The following is a 20,674-nucleotide window of genomic DNA, read 5'->3' on the forward strand; positions in this document are numbered from 1 at the left end:
GTGGGTCTGCTTCTGTTTTGCATATACATTCATTTGTATTATTTTTTAGAGTCCATATGTAAGTGATATCATACAGTATTTGTCTTTCTCTAACTTATTTCACTACGTATAATATTCTCTAGGTCCATCCACATTGCTGCAAATGGCAGTATTTCATTATTTTTTATTGCCGAGTAATATAATATTCCATTGCATATATATATATGACATCTTTTTAATCCAATTGTCTGTCGTTAGGCAGATGGTTTGCTTTCATGTCTTGGCTGTTGTAAATAATGCTGCTGTGAACATTGGGGTACATGTATCCTTTCGAATTCATGTTTTCATTTTTTCTGGCTATATACACAGGAGTGGAATTGCTAGAACATACAGTAGCTCTGTTTTTAGTTTTTTAAGTAACCACCATCCTTTTCCATAGTTTTTCCATAGTTTTCCATAGTGGCTGCACCAATTTTTATTCCCACCAGATATCCCATGCTCTTGGGTTGGAATAATATTAAAATGACCATACTACCCAAAGCAATCTACAAATTTAATGCAATCCCTATCAAAATACCAATGACATTTTCACAGAACTAGAACAAATAATCTTAAAATTTATATGGAACCACAGATGACCCCAAATTGCCAAAAGAATCCTGAGACAAGAGAACAAAACTGGAGGTATACCCTCCCAGACTTCAGACTGTACTACAAAGCTACAGTAATCAAAACGTCATGGTATGAGCACAAAAAGAGACACATAGATCAATGAAACAGAATAGAGAGCCCAGAAATAAACCCACACACCTGTGGGTGGCAAAGGAGGCAAGAGTATACAATGGAGAAAAGACAATCTCTTCAATAAATGGTGCTGGGAAAACTGGACAGCTACATGGAAAACAATGAGATTAGAACATTCCATCTCACCATATACAAAAATAAACTTAAAATGGATTAAAGACCTAAATGTAAGATCTGAAACCATAAAACTCTTAAAAGATAACACAGGCAGAACACTCTTTGACATAAATCGTAGCAATATTTTCTTGGATCAGTTGCCTAAGCCAAAAGAAATAAAAGCAGAAATAAACAAATGGGACCTAATTAAACTTAAAAGGTTTTGCACAGCAAAAGGAAACCATCAACAAAGTGAAAAGACAACCTGCTGAATGGGAGAAAATATTTGCCAGTGATATGACCAACAAGGGGTTAATATTCAAAATATACAAACAGCTCATACAACTCAATATCAAAAAACAACCCAATCAAAAAATGGGCAGAAGACTTGAATAGACATTTTTCCAAAGAAGACATACAGATGGCCAAGAGGCATATGAAAAGATGCTTAACATCACTAATTATTAGAGAAATGCAAATCAAAACACCCATGAGGTAACACCTCACACTGGTCAGAATGGCCATTGTCAAAAAGTCTACAAACAACAGATGTTAGAGAGGATGTGGAGAAAAGGGAGACCTCGTAATTAGCCCTTTAAATAAAATGAAAGTGACAAAACTTTAGAGGAGTGCTCTGAGCTGTGTACCAACTTATAAACACAGTCATGGCAGGAACCACCTTAATATACTTTTTGGCAGAAATACTGCCAATAAGTATCAAAAGTAATAAAGATCATCATTCCTTCTGACCAAATGATTCCACTTTGGGGAACTGACCCTAAGGAAAAGGAGATTAACATAAAGGTTAATGGACAAGGTTGCTTATAATGTAAGTATTAATAATGGTAAAAAGTAGCAAAAAACTAAAGAGTCCAACGATGAAGAATTGGTTAAAGAAATATTGGCATATTCATAGAACAGAATACAACAGGGCTGTTATAAACCATGTTATATAAGAGTATTTAATGCCACGGGAAAATGCTCATAATTCATCATGAAATAAAAAACAAAAAGCCAATTACAAAGCAGTGTAGACGGTAATGCTATTTTAATAGGTTAAAAATGTTCAGAGAAATGGCATATTGAGAAAACACTTATTAAAATATCAGCACTTGCAAATTAGCTGCTGCAACTATGATTAAGTTTTATTCACCAGCTCTCTCTATATTTTCCTATTTTCAAAATATATTTTTAAAACCATATTTTCGTATTTAAAATAAAGCAAACAATATATGTTAGGGATCTCTAGTTCTTAGAGATGCTTAGTGATGTCATCAGAGACACAGGCCCTTCTTAGCTTTTCATCCTGTCTTCCTTAGCTTTTTGGTTTTTATTTTTATGTTTGTTGCTTCATTGCTACAAGATGGCTGTTGCACCTCTGGGCATCACATCAACACTCCCGGTAGAAAGAAAGACGAAGAGAGCCCACCTTCTGCGTCTCTACCTCCTTCTCATCAGGACTGTTTCCCAGAAAACCCCTCAACAGACTTGGTTAATCTCACATGGCCAACAAAGGATGCTGAGGAATAAGTATTCAATTTTCCAGACTGCAGAGTAGATCATGACAAGAAAGAAGGGGCTGGGAATGGATGCCAAGTGAGCCAACTGCAGTTTTCACATAGTATTTTTGGGTAGAAAATTAAAAGCACGTTTTGCAGAGTGCACTGATCGAACGCAGTGACAATGAGAAATGCAAGAACTGTGTTTTGCAGGCACTGGAAAGAGCCTTTGTGACATCGGACCATTAAAAGGAGTGAGGGGATGTACTTACAAATTATCCAGGCTCTGATCCCTCCGTGGCGGGGGTGCGACACTGTATATTGCATGTCTTTTTATTAAGAAAAGATGAGAAGCTTGAAGTCAAGCACATACATCTCCACCATAAACTCTTCCACGGACACTTTGTTGTAAGCGACAGGGAAGAGTACTTTCAAGCTGTGTTTGGTTACATGAAACCTGAGTCAGCTATCCAGTGACTGCAAAAAAAAAAAAAAAAAAAAAAGAAATCACCGAGAAGCAGGATTGGTCGTACAGCTGAAGGCAGCAGCAAGCTGTTGGACAAAGAGGAAAGTCAGGGGGTCAGGAGATCTGAGGGATCCATCACGCTCTGCTGCTAAACAGCTGTGGGCCGTTGGGCACATCATTTACTCTGACTTCAGCCTCCTAATCTGTAAGATCAGGGGGTGAATGGAAAAGACCCTTTAAGTACTTTGAGCACGAGATGACTAGATCCTATTCTAATTGCTATCTTCTGAAAATGAATAACTGCAAAGGTAATGAATCAAAACTTCTCACTGTGGGGCTTCCCTGGCGGCGCAGTGGTTGAGAGTCCGCCTGCCGATGCAGGGGACACGGGTTCGTGCCCCGGTCTGGGAAGATCCCCCATGCCGTGGAGCGGCTGGGCCCGTGAGCCATGGCCGCTGAGCCTGCGCGTCTGGAGCCTGTGCTCCGCAGCGGGAGAGGCCACAACAGTGAGAGGCCCGCGTACAGCAAAAAAACAAAGCAAAACAAAAAAAACTTCTCACTGTGAGCAGACAGCAGGGAGCACAGAGAGGTCTGGAGAAACAGAAATGTGAGGAGTCATTGGCTCTGGGTCAGCTGCCATCATTCAGGGTACATGGTATAATCCACAGGGGAAACAGAGCAGATATAAAGCCTCAGCACCCAATAAAACTCTATGGACATTATTTTTGTACCATCGGAGAAATGGCTTAGCAATGCAATGTATGGAGCCCGCACTCCAACTCAAGACTTGGTGTCCTTGCGGATTTCATTTCACAACCTAGAAAAAAACACACCTCAAGAGTGAAGCAAATCACGATGATCAGGAAGTGGTCACTGGTAGCTACTAAAGTCTTTCAGTCCAGAAATCAGAAGCTGTACAAGGAACCCTTTATTGTTACCATGGGAACGTATCAACCTTCAGTTTTGGATGAAGGTGATGGCTGTCAGCATAGGCTGTGATGGAGTTGGAATTCTTCCTCCACCACTTAGAGCTGTGTGACATTCAGAAGATTACTTAACCTCTCTGTGCCTCCATTTCTCACCTGTAAGATGGGGGCCAATAATGACATCCACTCCTTAGAAATGGGTGAAATTTAAAAATGTTAGTCTAATGCCTGGTCTCTAGATAGTGATTGTCAGGTAAATTTTAATTCTTCAAATAAATCAGTGAATTTGCAAATAAGCTTATAAGCTGTTATGGACTTAGTAACTTGTGGTGGGTTTTTCAGTTGGGGGGGATAGAGTTTTTTCTCTATGCAGAAATGTACAGAAATGGCAGAAGTAGGAAGTTTACCATAAACCTTGGGGAAGCTTTTAATAAAATTCATTCCAGAGCACATGTGCAGTTTTGCAAACAGTAGTTGCCTAAGGTCCTGAGCTGCTCCCTAAGGCAGTGACCTCTACTTCTGGGAGGAAGGAACAGAATAAGAGAGATATAAAGTCTGGACAAAGCAGGAATAGAAATGTATCTTTGGATTTGGCTCGGACTGTATCTTTTGGCAAACACTGACAATTTAACTGGAAACAAAATTGGAAAGGTTTCCAACTATTGTCTGTTCCTGTTTCCCTTGTTGGAAACCTCTCCTGGGTCCTTAACAGGTGGTCTACTTCCAGTCCCCAAATATGAGGTGTTAAAATAGACTTTCAAATCAGTGGTGAAAAGCTGGGTTGTTCATTAAATGGTATTGAGACAGCTGGCTAACCATTTGGTAAAACAAAGTTAGAACCCTATCTCAAACCAAAATAAACCCCAACTGGGTTAAATATTTAAAGAAATAGAGACATGAAAATATCAGAAGAAAATACAGGTGAATAACAACGGAATGATAATATGGGAAAAGGCCTTATGACTCTAATACTTAACAGAAATTATCATGGGAAACAGGATTGTTGGCTGAATAAAAAAACTGAAATGTCCCTTTCTAAAATTTATCAGCAAAATAAGGAGAACAGTAACTGAAGAAAAATAATTTCAAGATATCAGGTTAAGAGGTCATGAGCCTCAATACAGAATAAACTTTTATAAATGAATTAAAAAAGAGATGACCTGTTCCCTTCTCCTCCCCCTATCCTAATGTGATCATGGCCATAAAAAGAAGAAAGACATATGGCTAATAGACATGAAGAAAATTCAGCCACACGTGTCATCAGCCACTTTTCTTCTATCAAGTTGTCAGAGCTGAAGGACAGCAGCTCTCCGTGTCAGGGAAAGCATTGCCGGGTGATATGCAGATGTGTGCATGGACGCTGGCAGTGTAAATACACAGAAACTTTTTGGAGACCTAATGGGCCATTTAGATCATTTTTTTAGAGAAAAGTCTTGGCAGCTTTTCATATTTATCCTTAGAAAATGATCAGGGACATGCCTGGAAATATAGATCAAGGATGGTCATTGCAGCAGAGTTGGGAATCTCAATATAGAAGGTTAAGGAGACATCTGTCATCTGAGGCTGGTTAAGAATGAAGATTTAGTTTCCACAATGGAATACTATGAAACTGTTTTTTGTGGGGTTTTTTTTGCGGTACGCGGGCCTCTCACTGTCGTGGCCTCTCCCGTTGCGGAGCACAGGCTCCGGACGCGCAGGCTCAGTGGCCATGGCTCGCGGGCCCAGCCGCTCCGTGGCATGTGGGATCCTCCCGGACTGGGGCACGAACCCGTGTCCCCTGCATCGGCAGGCGGACTCTCAACCACTGCACCACCAGGGAAGCCCGAAACTGTTTTGTTTTTTTTTAAGTGATGATACAGGATGACATCACAATTTTAAAAATTATAAAACGAGTAGAGTATAAGTCATATTTGTATCAAAATGTATATCTCGCTAGGTTTAGCACCTTAACACACATACGTGGAAGAATATTGATGAATGGCTTAAAACGATTGTCCTCCCAGACCTGTACTCCTCAATTCTGTCACGATCAGGAAAAACAAGGAATGACAGAGAAACTGTCACAGACCAGGGGGTGCCTGGGAGACATGACAGCTATGTACAGTGTGGTGCCCTGGACTGGATCCTGAACAGAAAGAGGACATCAGTGGAAAACTGACGAAACTCAAAGTTTGGAATTTATTTAAGCGTAATATACCAACATCAGTTTCTTAATTTTGACAAAAGTACCACAGTCATATAAGGTGTGAACAATGGGAAAACTGGGTGAGGGGCATGTGGGAACTCTCTATACTATCTTGGCAGTTTTTATGAAAATCCAAAAGTTTTCCAAAGTAAAAAGTTTATTGAAAACCTCAGTGCATTTTCAAATAAGGGTATATACCTAAGGAGTTGGATTGGGGTGAGAGACCTAAAGAATTTCAGATTCTACGTGTATAAATTTTTGCAGTGACTATGGATATTATATACTGAAGGATAAACAGATTTAACAATAAAATGATATTAAAGAAGTATATTTGTGAACATGGAATAATAAGAAAAAAACAAATTATAATACAGCATAATCCTATTGAAATGTTTTTAAGTTGGTGGTTTGTTTTTGCCTACTTTTATTTTCTAATTTTAAAAATATGTATTACTTATAGGATACAGAATAACGTTTAAAACATCCCTGAAGGCGATCATGGGGCAGGTGCAATTCTCAAATCTCTGGTCTCATGAGTTCGAATCAGGGGTTTCCTGATCATGTGCCTGGTCCTTGGAAATTCGGGGCCACTGAAAGTGTGTCTCTTTCTTCTAGTGATAGATTTAAATAAATATTCCTTTAATTATGATCCAACATATCTTGTCTTTGCTTAACACAGTCCATTCAAGACAGAAGGGTGAAGATGAGAGTCTCTATACAAGTAAAAAGAAAGAGAGAACAGGAAACATTATTTCCTACTGAGTTGGTTATTTACATGATTTTCAGAGAAAATGACAGCAGGCTGAATGAGAGAAAAAAAAACCAAGATCAATAAACTTAAACACTGTTATTAGAAAACTGAAGACAAAATGTAAATAACCATTTTGCCTGTTTCATGTTTATCACATAATCACAGCACTGCCATATTTGGAATAAATAGCATAACATTTGAATGCAAATGTGACTGATACTTACTATAATATTTTGGACATGGAATCACATACTGCAATCTTTTCATATGCTTGCCTTACCCAGAAATGAATTTGCTGGATGATTTCCAAGCTGTAATTTGGACTTATAAGACTAAATGCCACATGACAATTGAGTCCCCAGTAGCTTTTAAGCTCATGGAAATTAAGCAACAGCAGATGAAAGTGTGTTCAGAAGCCCAGAGACCCATCTGCCCGGATCCCTACCCCCATGGGCCTCCCACTCACATGGGCCGTATTTCAGAATTCATTTCTGTGTGTCTCAGAGACTTTTTGGTTTTCAAGGGCCTTCTCATGAACACAATGGCTCTTGCCTGCTCGGGGTCACAGACAAGCCAACTGGTAATTATACAAGAGTGCAAAAAGTACTGTAATCGGTGAAAACATAAGATTTCACAGGAAATCAAAAGAGAGACACCTTGGAATCTAGACACCTGGACACACAAAGGGCTTGCCAGTGTAAGGGGTGCATCTACCATGAGGCTTGAAGGATGAGTAGCCATTTCTCAGGTGAACGGGGAGATCGGTATTCCAGGCAGAGGTGACGGCGTCTGCAGAGGCCACTCAGAAGATGGGAGAGGGCCCAGAGGTGGGGGGCGGGGGGCTGACGAGGTGGAGTAGAGAGTGCCAGAGGGAAGGGTGAGAGCTGGGGCCAGAGGGAAGGCAGTGGTCCCATCCTGAGAGGCCTTGAAAGCCATATTAGGCAGGTTGGATTTTATCCCAAGGGTGTTTGGGGCTGAACCATGTCCCTGCACCACTTCCCCAAATTCATATGTTGAATCCCTAATCTCCAGGACCTCAAAATGTGACTGTATTTGGAGAAAGGGTACTTAAAGAGGTAATTAAATTAAACTGGAGTTATTAGGGTGAGTCCTAACCAATGTGACTGGTATCCTCATAAGAGGAGATTCAGACACACAGCGGGAAGACCGTGTGAAGACACAGGATGAGGACAGCAATCTAGCAGCCAAGGAAAAAGAAAGGTCTCAGAAGAAAGCTCTGCTGATACCTTGATCTTGGACTTTCAGCCTCAAGAACTGTGAGAAAATCTGTTGTTGAAGCCCGCCAGGCTGTGGTATTTTGTTATGGCCGCCCGAGCAAACTCATCAATACTAAGGGCAATAAAGTGTTCTAAGCAGAGAGGGGGAGGATGGTTAGATTTATCTTTTGAAAAGTCACTCTGGCCAATGGACAGAAGGGGTGAATACCTGCAGTGATCCGTGCAGGCTGAGCTTAACACACCACAAGGGGCACCTTCTAAATAGACAACAACACGAATCGCACGTCCACCACTTGTATAACACACAGTTCGCAACTGCACACCCATACGTGGCCGTGATATCAGGAGATAGGTAAAGGAATGGAAAGAAGTGAACAGGTTTGAGACAGATTCAGAGACTAGACTCGGTGGTTTTTGAAGATTGGTTGGATGCCAGCAGTGAGAGAGAGGAAGAAAAAAAGGATAAAGGTGTTTTCAGTCTTGGGAAGCTGGGTGTATGGGTGCACCTGCCAACCACATAAGAAATCGAGACGGAAGACCTGCATTGGAGAGGATGATTGAGTTAGTTTGGGCTTCAAGTTTGATGAACCAAAGGAAAGTAGTCCAAGTGGAGCTCTTCAATAGGGAATTGGGTGCATGAAGGTATGAACTTGCACACGCACCACAATTGGAAGCCCACTATTTTTTTTTTTTTTTTTTTTTACGCGGGCCTCTCACTGTTGTGGCCTCTCCCGTTGCGGAGCACAGGCTCCGGACGCACAGGCTCAGCGGCCATGGCTCACGGGCCCAGCCACTCCGCGGCACGTGGGATCTTCCCGGACCGGGGCACGAACCCACGTCCCCTGCATCGGCAGGCGGACTCTCAACCACTGCGCCACCAGGGAAGCCTGGAAGCCCACTATTTTAAACCACGGAGGTTGGTAAGAACAGAAGGAATCATATGTAAAATAAGAAAACAGTATAAGAGAAAAAAAATAAGCATGACTTTTATATCCAGACTCCTAAGCCAGAGGCTCATTATGGGAATGAGGTGACAAAACAAGAAAAGTGGCGTCCCCTGTTTCCTTCTCTTCTACCCACCCCCTGGTTCCAGGCATGGTCAATCAGCTCCTCACATCCGTCTTCTTGAGGCTTGGGTTGCTTGGATCCAGAGAGCGTGCTTGAGTGGATTCCCTTACTCACTCAGCAAATACTAGGCACCTACAGTGCGTCATATACATGCTAAGCTTCTGTTGGTCAATAAAAAACATCATATGGCTCCCCATTCTCAGAACAGTCCAGATCCTTGGTCTGTTGCAGGCACCCCTAGAATTGTAATTCTACTGACAGCATGGAAGAACAAGGCTGTCTTTGTTGAATGCATGGCTGAATTCGCTTCAAGAATACATGTAGCACAGGGAGATCAACTCGGTGCTTTGTGACCACCTAGAGGGGTGGGATGGGGGGGGAGGGAGGGAGACGCAAGAGGGAAGAGATATGGGGACATATGTATATGTATAACTGATTCACTTTGTTATAAAGCAGAAACTAACACACCATTGTAAAGCAATTATACCCCAATAAAGATGTTTCCAGATTTCCATGGTTGAATATGGTATTAGCTGTGGCTTAGTCATATATGGCCTTTGCTGTGTTGAGTTTTTCATCATGAAAAGATGTTATATTCTGTCAAATGTCTTTATGCATGTATTGAAATGACCATGTGACTTTTATCTTTCATTGTATTAATGTAGCAGATCACATTTACTGATTTGCGTATGTAAAACCATCCTTGCATCCCAGAGATTAAAAAAAAAAAGAATACATGTAGATCTGGAAAAGATGAAAACAAGGCCACTCACTGCCCCTCCCACTTTATTGCCACACATAATCAAGGACCGACCATAATATCGCTGAGGGTGGTACTTTGCATTTGGCATTATCTGAGCTGAAGCTCAAATAGTGCTAGTTATCACACACTCCCCAATATCTTTTTAAAAAATTCATTAATAAGCCTGAATGCTTTTGTCTAGTTATTAGGGAAGCTGGGGTTAGTAATTAAGCTTTGCAGCAGGACAAGCTAGGACAGAAGAGGCTGCTTGGCAACCACAGCTGACTGCCTGGTTTGGACATACCTGGGAGGAACTTCGTGGGGACCACCTGAAAGTAACTGATGGACAAAGGAGAGGAGGCTTTGTTCTTGCTTGAGCTCAAAGGATTACAATTTGGGCACAGATAGAAATGCAGTCCTGTTACCAGCCCTGGGCTGGTGAGGTCCAGAAACGTTTGGGCAACATGAGATAAGTATACAAATATTCAAATCCTTCTGGGAACCTGGGATAAGATTGTCTTGCTTCTGAGAAAAGAATACTTGTAACATGAAATAATCCTTGATGTTGATGTTTGACTTAGGATGGCAATTTGATCAGCTTAGTAACTCCATCAAGAGCAAAAAATTCATATGCAAGAGATTATAGGGGAGCAGGAAGCTTTAGTCTTTTGGCAAAAGGGACGGGAACCAGTCAGCCATGACCAAGAAGTCAACAATCCTTAAGCAAGTTGTAAAATCCAGTCTGGAAGCCTGGGGAAATCCACAATTAGTCACCCAATCATGTCCCTGTGAAGAGATGGTGACACCAAAGGAGGAAATGGACTTGATGGGAGAAGAGGTTTGAAGTGATTTCTTCCAACTCTGGTTAAATTTGATTCTAGAGCTTTACAAGGGACCATTTCGAGTCCTTTTATTGTTTCATTCTTGTTCAATACAATTTCAATGCAAATGAGAAATTAGCTAGGGCTAGGAAGTCTTTGGTTATAGTGGTGTGAGAGGTATAACAAAACTCTACCCCGTCAGTAGGGAGAAGAAAAATTCACAAGTTAAAATTAATTCTAGGAAACATATCTACATAGATGGATGTGCCAATACCCGGTGTTCACCTGCCTTGTTTTCTCACCATGCTTTACTGGAGATAAGCTGCCTGAAAAACAGCCAGATGACTTTACTGAGTGCACTGAGACTCTGCATCCAGTCCCTGCAAATCAGTTAGGGGCAGGACAAAGCTGACCATGAAAGGCCCATTCATAGCCGACAAATTCTTCTTCTGCAACTCAGCAAGCCTGCAAGTTTGTGCTTCTCAACTGTAATGTGCTTACAGATCTTCTGGGGGGTATTGTTAAAATACAGATTCTGAATCAGAAGGTCTGAAGTGGGACCTGAATTTTGGTGTTTCCAGATGATGCTGTTGGCCCATGTCACACACTAGCAAGTTGACTTTTCCTATAACATCCCATAGGTGGAGCAAAATTGCATTACCCCTCCCCCCCAGAACTGCAAGGAGAAAATCAACAGCTACAGGGCAACGATTTCCCTTGTGTTACGCATGGATTTAATTCTAGGCTGCCTTCACATGATGGATGAACCTTACAGATCATTACCAATTTAAAGTCAAAAGACATCGATGTCGACTTTTGTCATCCCCGTTACCTGTCAACGATTGTAAAACATCATGTTGTGAAAGACTGAATTTACTCAGAGGTCCACGAGTAGTGGCAAACTGTCCATGTTCAACATCGAATTTCAAACCTGAAATTTAAAAGCTGAAAATGCATGAGAGTCATATGACATCCCTTCATGGAAGAGAGAGTGCTTCACTAGGATTCCAGAGGCTTGAAATAAAGTCTGAGCTCTGTCATTCACTTGCTGGTGACTTTGAATAATGCCGTCCGCCCTTCCGAGGCTCAGATGTGACATGAATAGTTGTTGGGTGACCATGACATATGAAGCAACCCAAAATGGCTGCCTTTCTGCTAAGTAAGCATCAGGACCACATAGCTTCTCAGTGGTGAGACCCTCACAAGCCTGGTTTGAGAATTCTGATGTGGCTGCAGGCAGACAACAGTGCTATGGGACCGGCACCAACTGGGAATGGGGGCAGCTGTCCTCTCTAACCCCAGTGTCACGTGCTGAGGTGATGCCAACATTCTTCTCCTCCATCACATCCTCCAGAGCTCATCCTTGTCAGGATGTACTCAGATCTGTGTCCGAGGAGTATCAGAGTACCTCCTGTCTCCTGTCATTGTTGCAGGAATTTAGGACTCACCCTGCTGGAAAGTCTGGTGTAGACAATTCTGTATAGACAATTGAAGAAAACTCAGTAGCCACATTCCCTACTTACAGCCACTTCTATTCTCTAACCTGCTTTTGGAGGTTTCCTCCGCTTTTCCTCCTTCCTACTCTTTGCCCATATCGGCTACCCAGTCCTATGGACTGTAGGTTCCAATCAACCAGCCTCAGAGCTCATTATTCTGGTTGCAAGTTGCCAATCACACCAGTTCCTCAAACTTTCTGTTTTTTTCTCTTGGTGTTTGTACTTCTCCATCATTTCTCCTGTGGTTTCCATGTTTGGGATGAACAGATACACACTAGTATATATAAAAGAGATAAACAAAAAGGAACTTCTGTATAACACAGGGAACTATATTCAATATCTTGTAATAACCTATAATGGAAAAGAATCTGAAAAAGAATAGATAGATAGATATGTGTAACTGAATCACTTTGCTATATACCTGAAAATAACACATTTTAAATTAACTATTTTTTAATATTTTAAAAATGTTAAAAAAAAAAAAAAAAAGCATATTACTCTACCCAACTGAAACTTCTTCAGCATCATCCCGGCTGTGGGATGTCCTGGTTTGTCCAGGACAGTCCTGGTTTACACCTGTTGTCCCAGGTTAGTAATTAGTTGAATCCCCTTTTACTCTCAAAAATGTCCCAGTTTAGAAGATAAACTATATAACCACTCTAGGTGGAAGCAACTCCAGCAAGATGAAAAAGTCAACCAATGCCAGAGAGGATGAAACATTCATAAACATGGTCGACACTAGCTATGGTGTGAGCAGAAAATTCACCAAAAGAAATACAGGTAGAAGTCTACATCACACTGATGAATATGTGCTCCTGGGCCAGACTTCATTGCTTTAGGTACAAGATGCAAAAAAAAAAAAACCCCAAAAATCAACTTGTACTTCATGAGCAAAACTGTGAGTTGTACTTCTTAAGAAAGAGAGAAAAATAATATAACAAGACTTATTACCAAGCAAATAGATCATCAAAATGAACATCCACAATTCTACCTTGGTAGAAACCACTGGGGATAAGTCTCCAGCAGTGCAAGGTGGGCAGCATGCAGAGCCCTGTGGAAGGACCTGAGGCTTTGGGATAAATCAGACTAGAATTAGGATACTGACTTCTCTTTGAATGCTGAGACCTTGGGCAGATGGCTTCATGTGTCTGAACCTTTGTTTCATCACTTATGAAAGGAGAGAGTTCAATTAGCCATTGGTTTTCAAACTAGGCTCTGCAGGGCCCAAGGGTTTTGCCTTTCAGACCCGTGGTGGGGTGGGGGGGAGGAAAACTTAACTTTTCCCACCACTTGTACGTGTTTTATATCAAGCAGTGAGCTCTCTTAAGATGTTTTAAATTTGATCTGAGATATTAATTTGTTTGAAGAAAAGAGTTTGTTGCAAAAATAAAATGTGAACACATACGGGTTAGATGGTCTCTAAGATCTCTTCCCAACTCTAGTAGATGTGGTTCTGAGGCCTCGGGTAATGTCAGCGGTTAGTGAACTGACAGATGGGAGTGGCCAGAAGATTCCTCTGATGCCTGCAGAGACTTGCTTTTAAGGGCAGACCAGATGGGCCTTAATGTGTGCACTGCTTTATTAGGGAGGCTGATGAAGGCCAGGGTGTGTTTGAGGGACGTATGTTTACAGACACATGGAGGTGTGGCTGGGAGATGTCTTAGCTGGAGAGGAACATTCCTAGGCCTCTGAAAAGTGTTCCTAGAAGTATCCTCCATTACTCATAAAGATCCAGAGATTCTAAGTTGGTCCTAGACTGATTCTAGATTATTAGGAGAAAGTCTGGTGTCTGAAAATTATTGCCAGTATCTTCAAAGTTCTTAATAATTGTAATAAGGAAGGAAGGGAAGGAGGGAGGGAGGAAAGGAAGGAAGGAAGGAAGGGAGAAAGGAAGGAAGGGAAGGAGGGAGGGAGGAAAGAAAGGAAGGAAGGAAGGAAGGGAGAAAGAAAGGAAGGGAGAAAGAAAGGGAGAAAGAAAAGTCTGGTATATTCTAGCACTTCAGGGCATTGGGCAGCATATATAAATTTAAAGAGTAAAACGTCTTTTTTTCTGGAGTAAAAATCAGAAGTCTACACATTTAAATAAGACACATTAATGAGGACAAAGGTGGATCAGGGGACCATGGTCTTTTTCCCACATGCTGCATATACCAGGAATCAAGAGAAAAAAAGTAGATAATGGTGAGTGTGTGACCGAAGTGCTTTTTTTCACTGACCTGGAAGAAAATGCAATCTTGAAGCAGAAGAAAAATACTAGCATCACTAAGGGGCTTTGTGTCCTGGCTACAAAGTCAGATATACCTTGGGAATCCAAATTTAAACCTGGGAGACTGGTTTCCTTTTCTCTGTAAAAGCACCAGATAAGAAGTCAGGCTTCAGACTGAACTTGAATGAAAATCATTTGTGCACTCTTCTTTCTGTCTTAATCAAACAAATGGGATTCCTTACATTTTATGTGCTATTCGTCTCATATCTGAAATACTTTTAAATTCTGGTTAGATTTGGAGTTTGTTTGAATCTAGTCTTGATCATTTAAGAATGATTCAGTTGGTTGCTGTTTCTTATTTCATTAGACTTCTAATCATGCCATGATGCTGTTTTTAAGAATATCCAGGGATTTCTCCTGCCTAAGAGATAAAGCCCAAAGTCTTTACATTAAAGACTTTCATTATCACACACCAGCTTACTTTTTCAGTCTGGTGTCTTTATGATCTAGAAGCACCAGGTTACCCACTAATGGCCAAGCACATCGTTTGCCTTCTTCCTACTGTCCATTCATTTACCCTCAGTACTACCTCGTTCGTGATGCTTTCCAGATACCGGAGCCCCAGGCAGAACGAATCACCTTCCTCTGCTCCTAGAATCCTCTGTTCCCATTGTTGGCCCAGCAGGGATCTCACTGGTTCTCGGAAGCCACGGGTGTGACTCTCTTCTTGTATAGTCAGTGACAAGCATTAGGGTAGGGACTCTGCCTGTTCCTCTTTATAAGTCTGGCATCTAGCACAGAGCCTGACACATGGTAGTTGCTCAAGAAATCTTTATAGAAAAAAAATTGTTTCTAATGAGTGAATTCTCAATGGCATCTAGACATTAGGGGACTGAGCAGTTCTCTACATGGTGGATCCTTCTTTTGTCTGTTTTAAATGTATAAGCTTACTTACTAGTTGTAAAATGAAGAGTACTGTGGGTGTTTTGAAACTAAATCTTTCCAGTTTAGGATGACATGTTTTTGGTTTTGGTTTTGGTTTTTTTTCCCTAGGTGGCTTTTTAAATATTTTATTTAAAAAAAATTTTTATTCAAGTGTAGTTGATTTACAATGTCGTGTTAGTTTCAGGTGTACAGCAAAGTGAATCAGATATATAGAGATATAGATATCTGTATATCTATAACTATAGATATAAAGGAGCCCAAGGAACTGCTCCCACCCTTGAGTGAAGACTTCCTCCTTAATGCTTTGTCCAAGGACTTCAGCGTTCCCCCAAACACTTCATCTCCTCAATTTGAAGATGCTAAACTTTCGGCTGTCATATCTGAAGTAGTTTCCCCAACCCCAGCTCCACCCACCCACTATGCAGGTCCACCCCCTGACACTCCGCAGAGTCATGACAAAGAACTTGACAATGCCCCGGATCAACTTTCTGACAGTCTCGGGCAAAGACAGCCTGACCCAGATGGGAACAAACCCCCTAGAGGATAAAGTCGAGGCAAAAGCGAAAGCTGAACACAGAGACAAACTGGGATAAAGGGATGACACCATCCCACCTGAATATCGACATCTCTTGGATGATGACGATGTGGTCGAACCAGCAACACCACCTACAGAGAAACCTGAGGCATCAGAGAAACCTGCAGATGCCCAAGACCTCACTGATGCCCTCTCAGGGGACTTCGACAGCTGTCAGTCAGCTACAGAAACCTCAGAGAACACAGCAAGGGACCGAGACAAGAAAACTGCTTCCAGCTCCAAAGCACCCAAGAATGGGGATAAAGCAAAGGATTCTGCAAAGGCAAAGGAGGAAACTTCCAGGCGAAAAGCTGGTGGAAAAAGTACAAATTAAAGTTCACACTATTTGGTATCTGCATATTAAAATCTTCATCTGGTAGATGGTGACTTTTGAAGAACAAAAGGCTTTGACAGCAGAAATATTTTCTGAGTGGCTTCTAGACAGTGGTATTTGTTGAGTCTTTTGACATCCTAAACATTGTTTGTTATTCTTTTCCTGAAAAGAAACTGAATTTGTCTGGTTCACCTGTGTTATTCTACTGAGTATTGATAAACTTTGAATATCTATATATCTATATCTATTTACATTTACATTCTCTTCCTTTGTAGATTATTACAAGATACTGAGTATAGTTCCCTGTGCTGTACAGCAGGTCCTTGTTGGTTATCTATTTTATATATAGTAGTGTGTATATTTTAATCCCAAACTCCTAGTTTATCCCTCCCCTCCTTCCCCTTTGGTAACCATAAGTTTGTTTTCTGTGTCTGTGAGTCTGTTTCTGTTTTGTAAATAAGTTCATTTGTATCATTTTTTTAGATTCCACATATAAGCGATATATATTTGTCTCTGACTTACTTCACTAAGTATGATGATCTCTAGGTCCATGCATGTTGCCACAGATAGCATTATTTCATTCTTTCTTATGGCTGAGTAATATTCCATTGTATATATATCCCCCCCCCTTCCAAATGTCCATAGAACTGCCATTCTCTCATAAAGAAAAATTAGCAAAAAGTCTGCATCAACTTTGCAAAACAAGGAAGGGCATTTTCTGCATGAAAAAAACTCTGAGGACTTTCTGTTAAATGTAGTGCCGATCCGAGCCCACCCACAGTTTCAGACACGCAGTGCAGCAAACACCTGAGCAGTAAAGGAAAAAGCACCCAGAGGTGAGCTTGAAAGCCACTGACTTGAGAGTTTGGTGGAACAACGTGTGAGTAGCGTTAAAATATTGCTGCAATAAGTGGGAAAGTTGAGGCCAGTTGGCAAAGCTGACAACATCTTTGAAAGATGATTCAAATAAACTACATGAAAAACAAATTATGAGACAGGGAAATGTGAACAGAGACTGGACATTTAATGATTTCAAGTAATTACTGTTAGAAACAGACTCACAGACATAGAGAACAGACTTGTGGTTGCTAAGGGAGAAGGGGGGGAGAAGAGGGATGGACGGGGAGTTTGGGGTTAGCAGATGCAAGCTATTACATTTAGAATGGATAAGCAACAAGATCCTACTGTATAGCACAGGGAACTACATCCAATCTCCTGGGATCAACCATAATAGAAAAGAATATTTTAAAAAGAATGTATATATATGTATAACTGAGTCACTTTGCTGTACAGCAGAAATTAGCACAACCTTGTAAATCAACTATACATCAATTTTTAAACATACATTTATTTATTTATGGCTGCGTTGGGTCTTCGTTGCTGCGCTCGGGCTTTCTCTAGTTGCGGTGAGCGGGGCCTACTCTTCGTTGCGGTGCACGGGCTTCTTGTTGCGGTGGCTCCTCTTGTTGCGGATCACGGGCTCTAGGCACACGGGCTTCAGTAGTTGTGTCTCGCGGGCTCAGTAGTTGTGGCTCTTGGGCTGTAGAGCACAGGCTCAGTGGTTGTGGCACACGGGCTTAGTTGCTCCACGGCATGTGGGATCTTCCCGGACTAGGGCTCGAACCCGTGTCCCCTGCATTGGCAGGCAGATTCTTAACCACTGTGCCACCAGGGAAGTCCCGTATACATCAATTTTAAAAAATGGAATAAAATAAATAAATAAAAAATTAAAAGTAATTACTGTTAGAATTTTTAGATATAGTAATGGGACATGGGACTTTGGTTGTGCTTTTTAGAAAGAGTTTATATTTTTCAGAGACATATACTGAAATAGAGTTGATCCTCATTATTTGTGATTCCATCTTTGCGAATTTGCCTCCTGCTAAAATTTATTTGTATCCCCAAAATCGATGCTCACGGTGTTTTTACAGTCATTGGAGGACATGAGCGGAGGGGTGAAAACTGAGTCATCCGACACCCCACCTGAGGTCAGCAAGGCAACAGCCGCCCTTGTGTCCCTTTTGCCATCCATTTAGTGCTACATGTTTTGCATTTGTGTGCCTTTTGCTGGTGACTTTATTGTTTAAAAGGATCCCCAAGCATATGCTGAAGTGCTGTCTGGTGTCCCTAAGCGTGGGAAGGCTGTGACGTGCATTTCGGAAGAAAGATAAGTGTGTAAGATAAGTTTCCTTCAGGCGTGAGTTGCGGCTCTGTTGGCCATGAGTTCTGTATTAACGAATCCATGATATATAGTCACTAAGGTGTCTTTAAACAGACGTACACGTAAAACAAGGGTATGTATTAATCAGTTGACAAAAAGTTTGTGACCAGAGGCTCTCAGGAACCTAACCCTGTATGTTTCCAAGAGCCGTGGTTGAGTATTTGCTATTTCGGTATTCACGAGACTTCAAAAAACATCACTACCACGAGTAACAAGAATCAGCTGTCAACACGGATGAACTGATGTGTGTCTGAAATTTGCTTCAGAATCGTCCAGAGGATTAGAAGCAGGAATATAAATGAAACAGGTTAGCCCTGAGTAACTCGCTGAAGGAAAGTTCATCACACTCTACTCTCAACTTCTGTATATATTTGAAATTGCCCGTAACCAAAAGGTTTTATTTTTAAAAGAGAGAGTGAGAGAGAAGAGCAGAAACCCAAGTGTGGCCTTTTCTTCAGGCATTAAAAGAATCATTCCATGTATTCTCTAAAGAAATATAATTATTTAGAGGGAGGATGAATTAAATTTCATGTTCAGTATAAATGATCCAGGGCCACGTAAAGTTAATATATACAAATCCGCAAAAGCAAAAGACAGTGAACGAGTGTGGGCTTTTATAAATTGTAAGGTAATATAGAAACTTCCATGTTGTTTTACAAAGTGAAAAGCGAAAGGCAAGAGACATCTAAATAAAAGACCACGTTCTGCCATTTCATTATAATAAAGCTCAGTTTCTAACCTTCACTCTTGTTTATTCCATTAATAAAACTGCTTCAGGCTCCTGGGAGGGCTTTGGCCCCTCTGCCCCAGCTTAGCCTCTGAGAGTTCAGAGCAGGGCAAGGGCAGGGGCGAACGCCCTACTTTATCTCCATCAGTTTCCATCACGATGCCTCTACTTGTACTCAAGCCCTCAGACACTGATTCCAGTCACTTGTCCCAAGTTAAAGCCTTTCTATCATTCCATCTTCCCTCACCTCTAACAGTGTTCTCCAAATGCATCCTGAGTGGTCCTAGAGCTCCAGGGAGATTTCCCAGGAATGGGAAAACTAAAGGACCCTGCAGCATGGAACCACACCACTTTTCTTTTTAATTGAAGTATAGTTGATTTACAATGTTGTGTTAATTTCTGCTGTACAGCTAAGTGATTCAGTTATACATATATATATATATATATACATTCTTTTTTATATATTCTTTTCCATTATGGTTTATCCCAGGATATTGAATATAGTTCCCTGTGCTCTACAGTAGGACCTTGTTGTTTATCCATCCTGTATATAATAGCTCACATCTGCTAACCCCAAACTCCCACTCCATCCCTCCCCCAACCCCCTCCCCCTTGGCAACCACCAGTCTGTTCTCTGTGTCCCTAATTCTGCTTCTGTTTCATAGATAGGTTCGTTTGCATCATTTTTTTTAAGATTCCGCATATAAGTGATATCATACGATATTTCTCTTTCTCTGTCTGACCTACTTTACTCAGTATGATAATCTCTAGTTGCATTCATGTTGCTGCTAATGGCATTGTTTCATTCTTTTTTATGGCTGGGTAATATTCCATTGTATATATGTACCACGTCTTCTTTATCCATTCATCCGTTGATGGGCATTTAGGTTGTTTCCGTGTCTTGGCTATTGTAAATAGTGCTGCTATGAACGTAGGGGTGCATGTATCTTTTTGAATTACAGTTTTGTCCAGATATATGCCCAGAAACGGGGTTGCTGGATCATACGGTAGCTCTGTTTTTAGTTTTCTGAGGAACCTTCATACTGTTTTCCATAGTGGCTGCACAAACTTACATTCACACCAACGGTGTAGGAGAGAACCACACCGCTTTTATCTGCTTTATAATTTGGGTTTTGCACAAGATTTTACAAGGGGAAAAACAATAGTCTGCTTCTTAGGAAAAAAAAATTGCACAAGCCAAGCTTCTGAGATACACGGTACACTGAGGGGACATGAGGACTTGATGGAGACACATCACAGCTGTTCCCCAGGAACCTGGCTCACTTCAGGTGAAAGACACACTTCCTTGGAACACTTCACTCTGTTTCTTTAGAGAAACCAAGCCCTTTCGCAGCCCGGATCAACATCAGTACCTCTGAGATGCTTAGGACTGGCCGCTTCAGGTTGAGAAAGATGTCGAGGACCCTGAGAGCTTTTTGAGGCACCGTCCCCATGACCATTTCTAGAGAGCCTTTTGTTTGCCGGTTGTTGCACTGGTTACTTTCCATTTATTTATTTATTTTTAATTTTTTTTTTTCGGTACGCGGGCCTCTCACTGCTGTGGTCTCTCCCGTTGCGGAGCACAGGCTCCGGACG

At 41.3% G+C, this 20,674-nt stretch overlaps 1 pseudogene; it reads left to right on the forward strand.

Annotated features, from left to right (window-relative positions):
• LOC112404585 (calpastatin pseudogene) overlaps positions 1-16,130 on the forward strand; it is a 38,305-nt pseudogene extending 22,175 nt beyond the window's left edge.
• The last annotated feature ends 4,544 nt before the right edge of the window (positions 16,131-20,674 follow it).

The sequence above is a fragment of the Neophocaena asiaeorientalis genome, unplaced genomic scaffold, assembly GCF_003031525.2.
Source record: "Neophocaena asiaeorientalis asiaeorientalis breed wild unplaced genomic scaffold, Neophocaena_asiaeorientalis_V1.1 scaffold540, whole genome shotgun sequence".
NCBI lineage: Eukaryota > Metazoa > Chordata > Mammalia > Artiodactyla > Phocoenidae > Neophocaena > Neophocaena asiaeorientalis.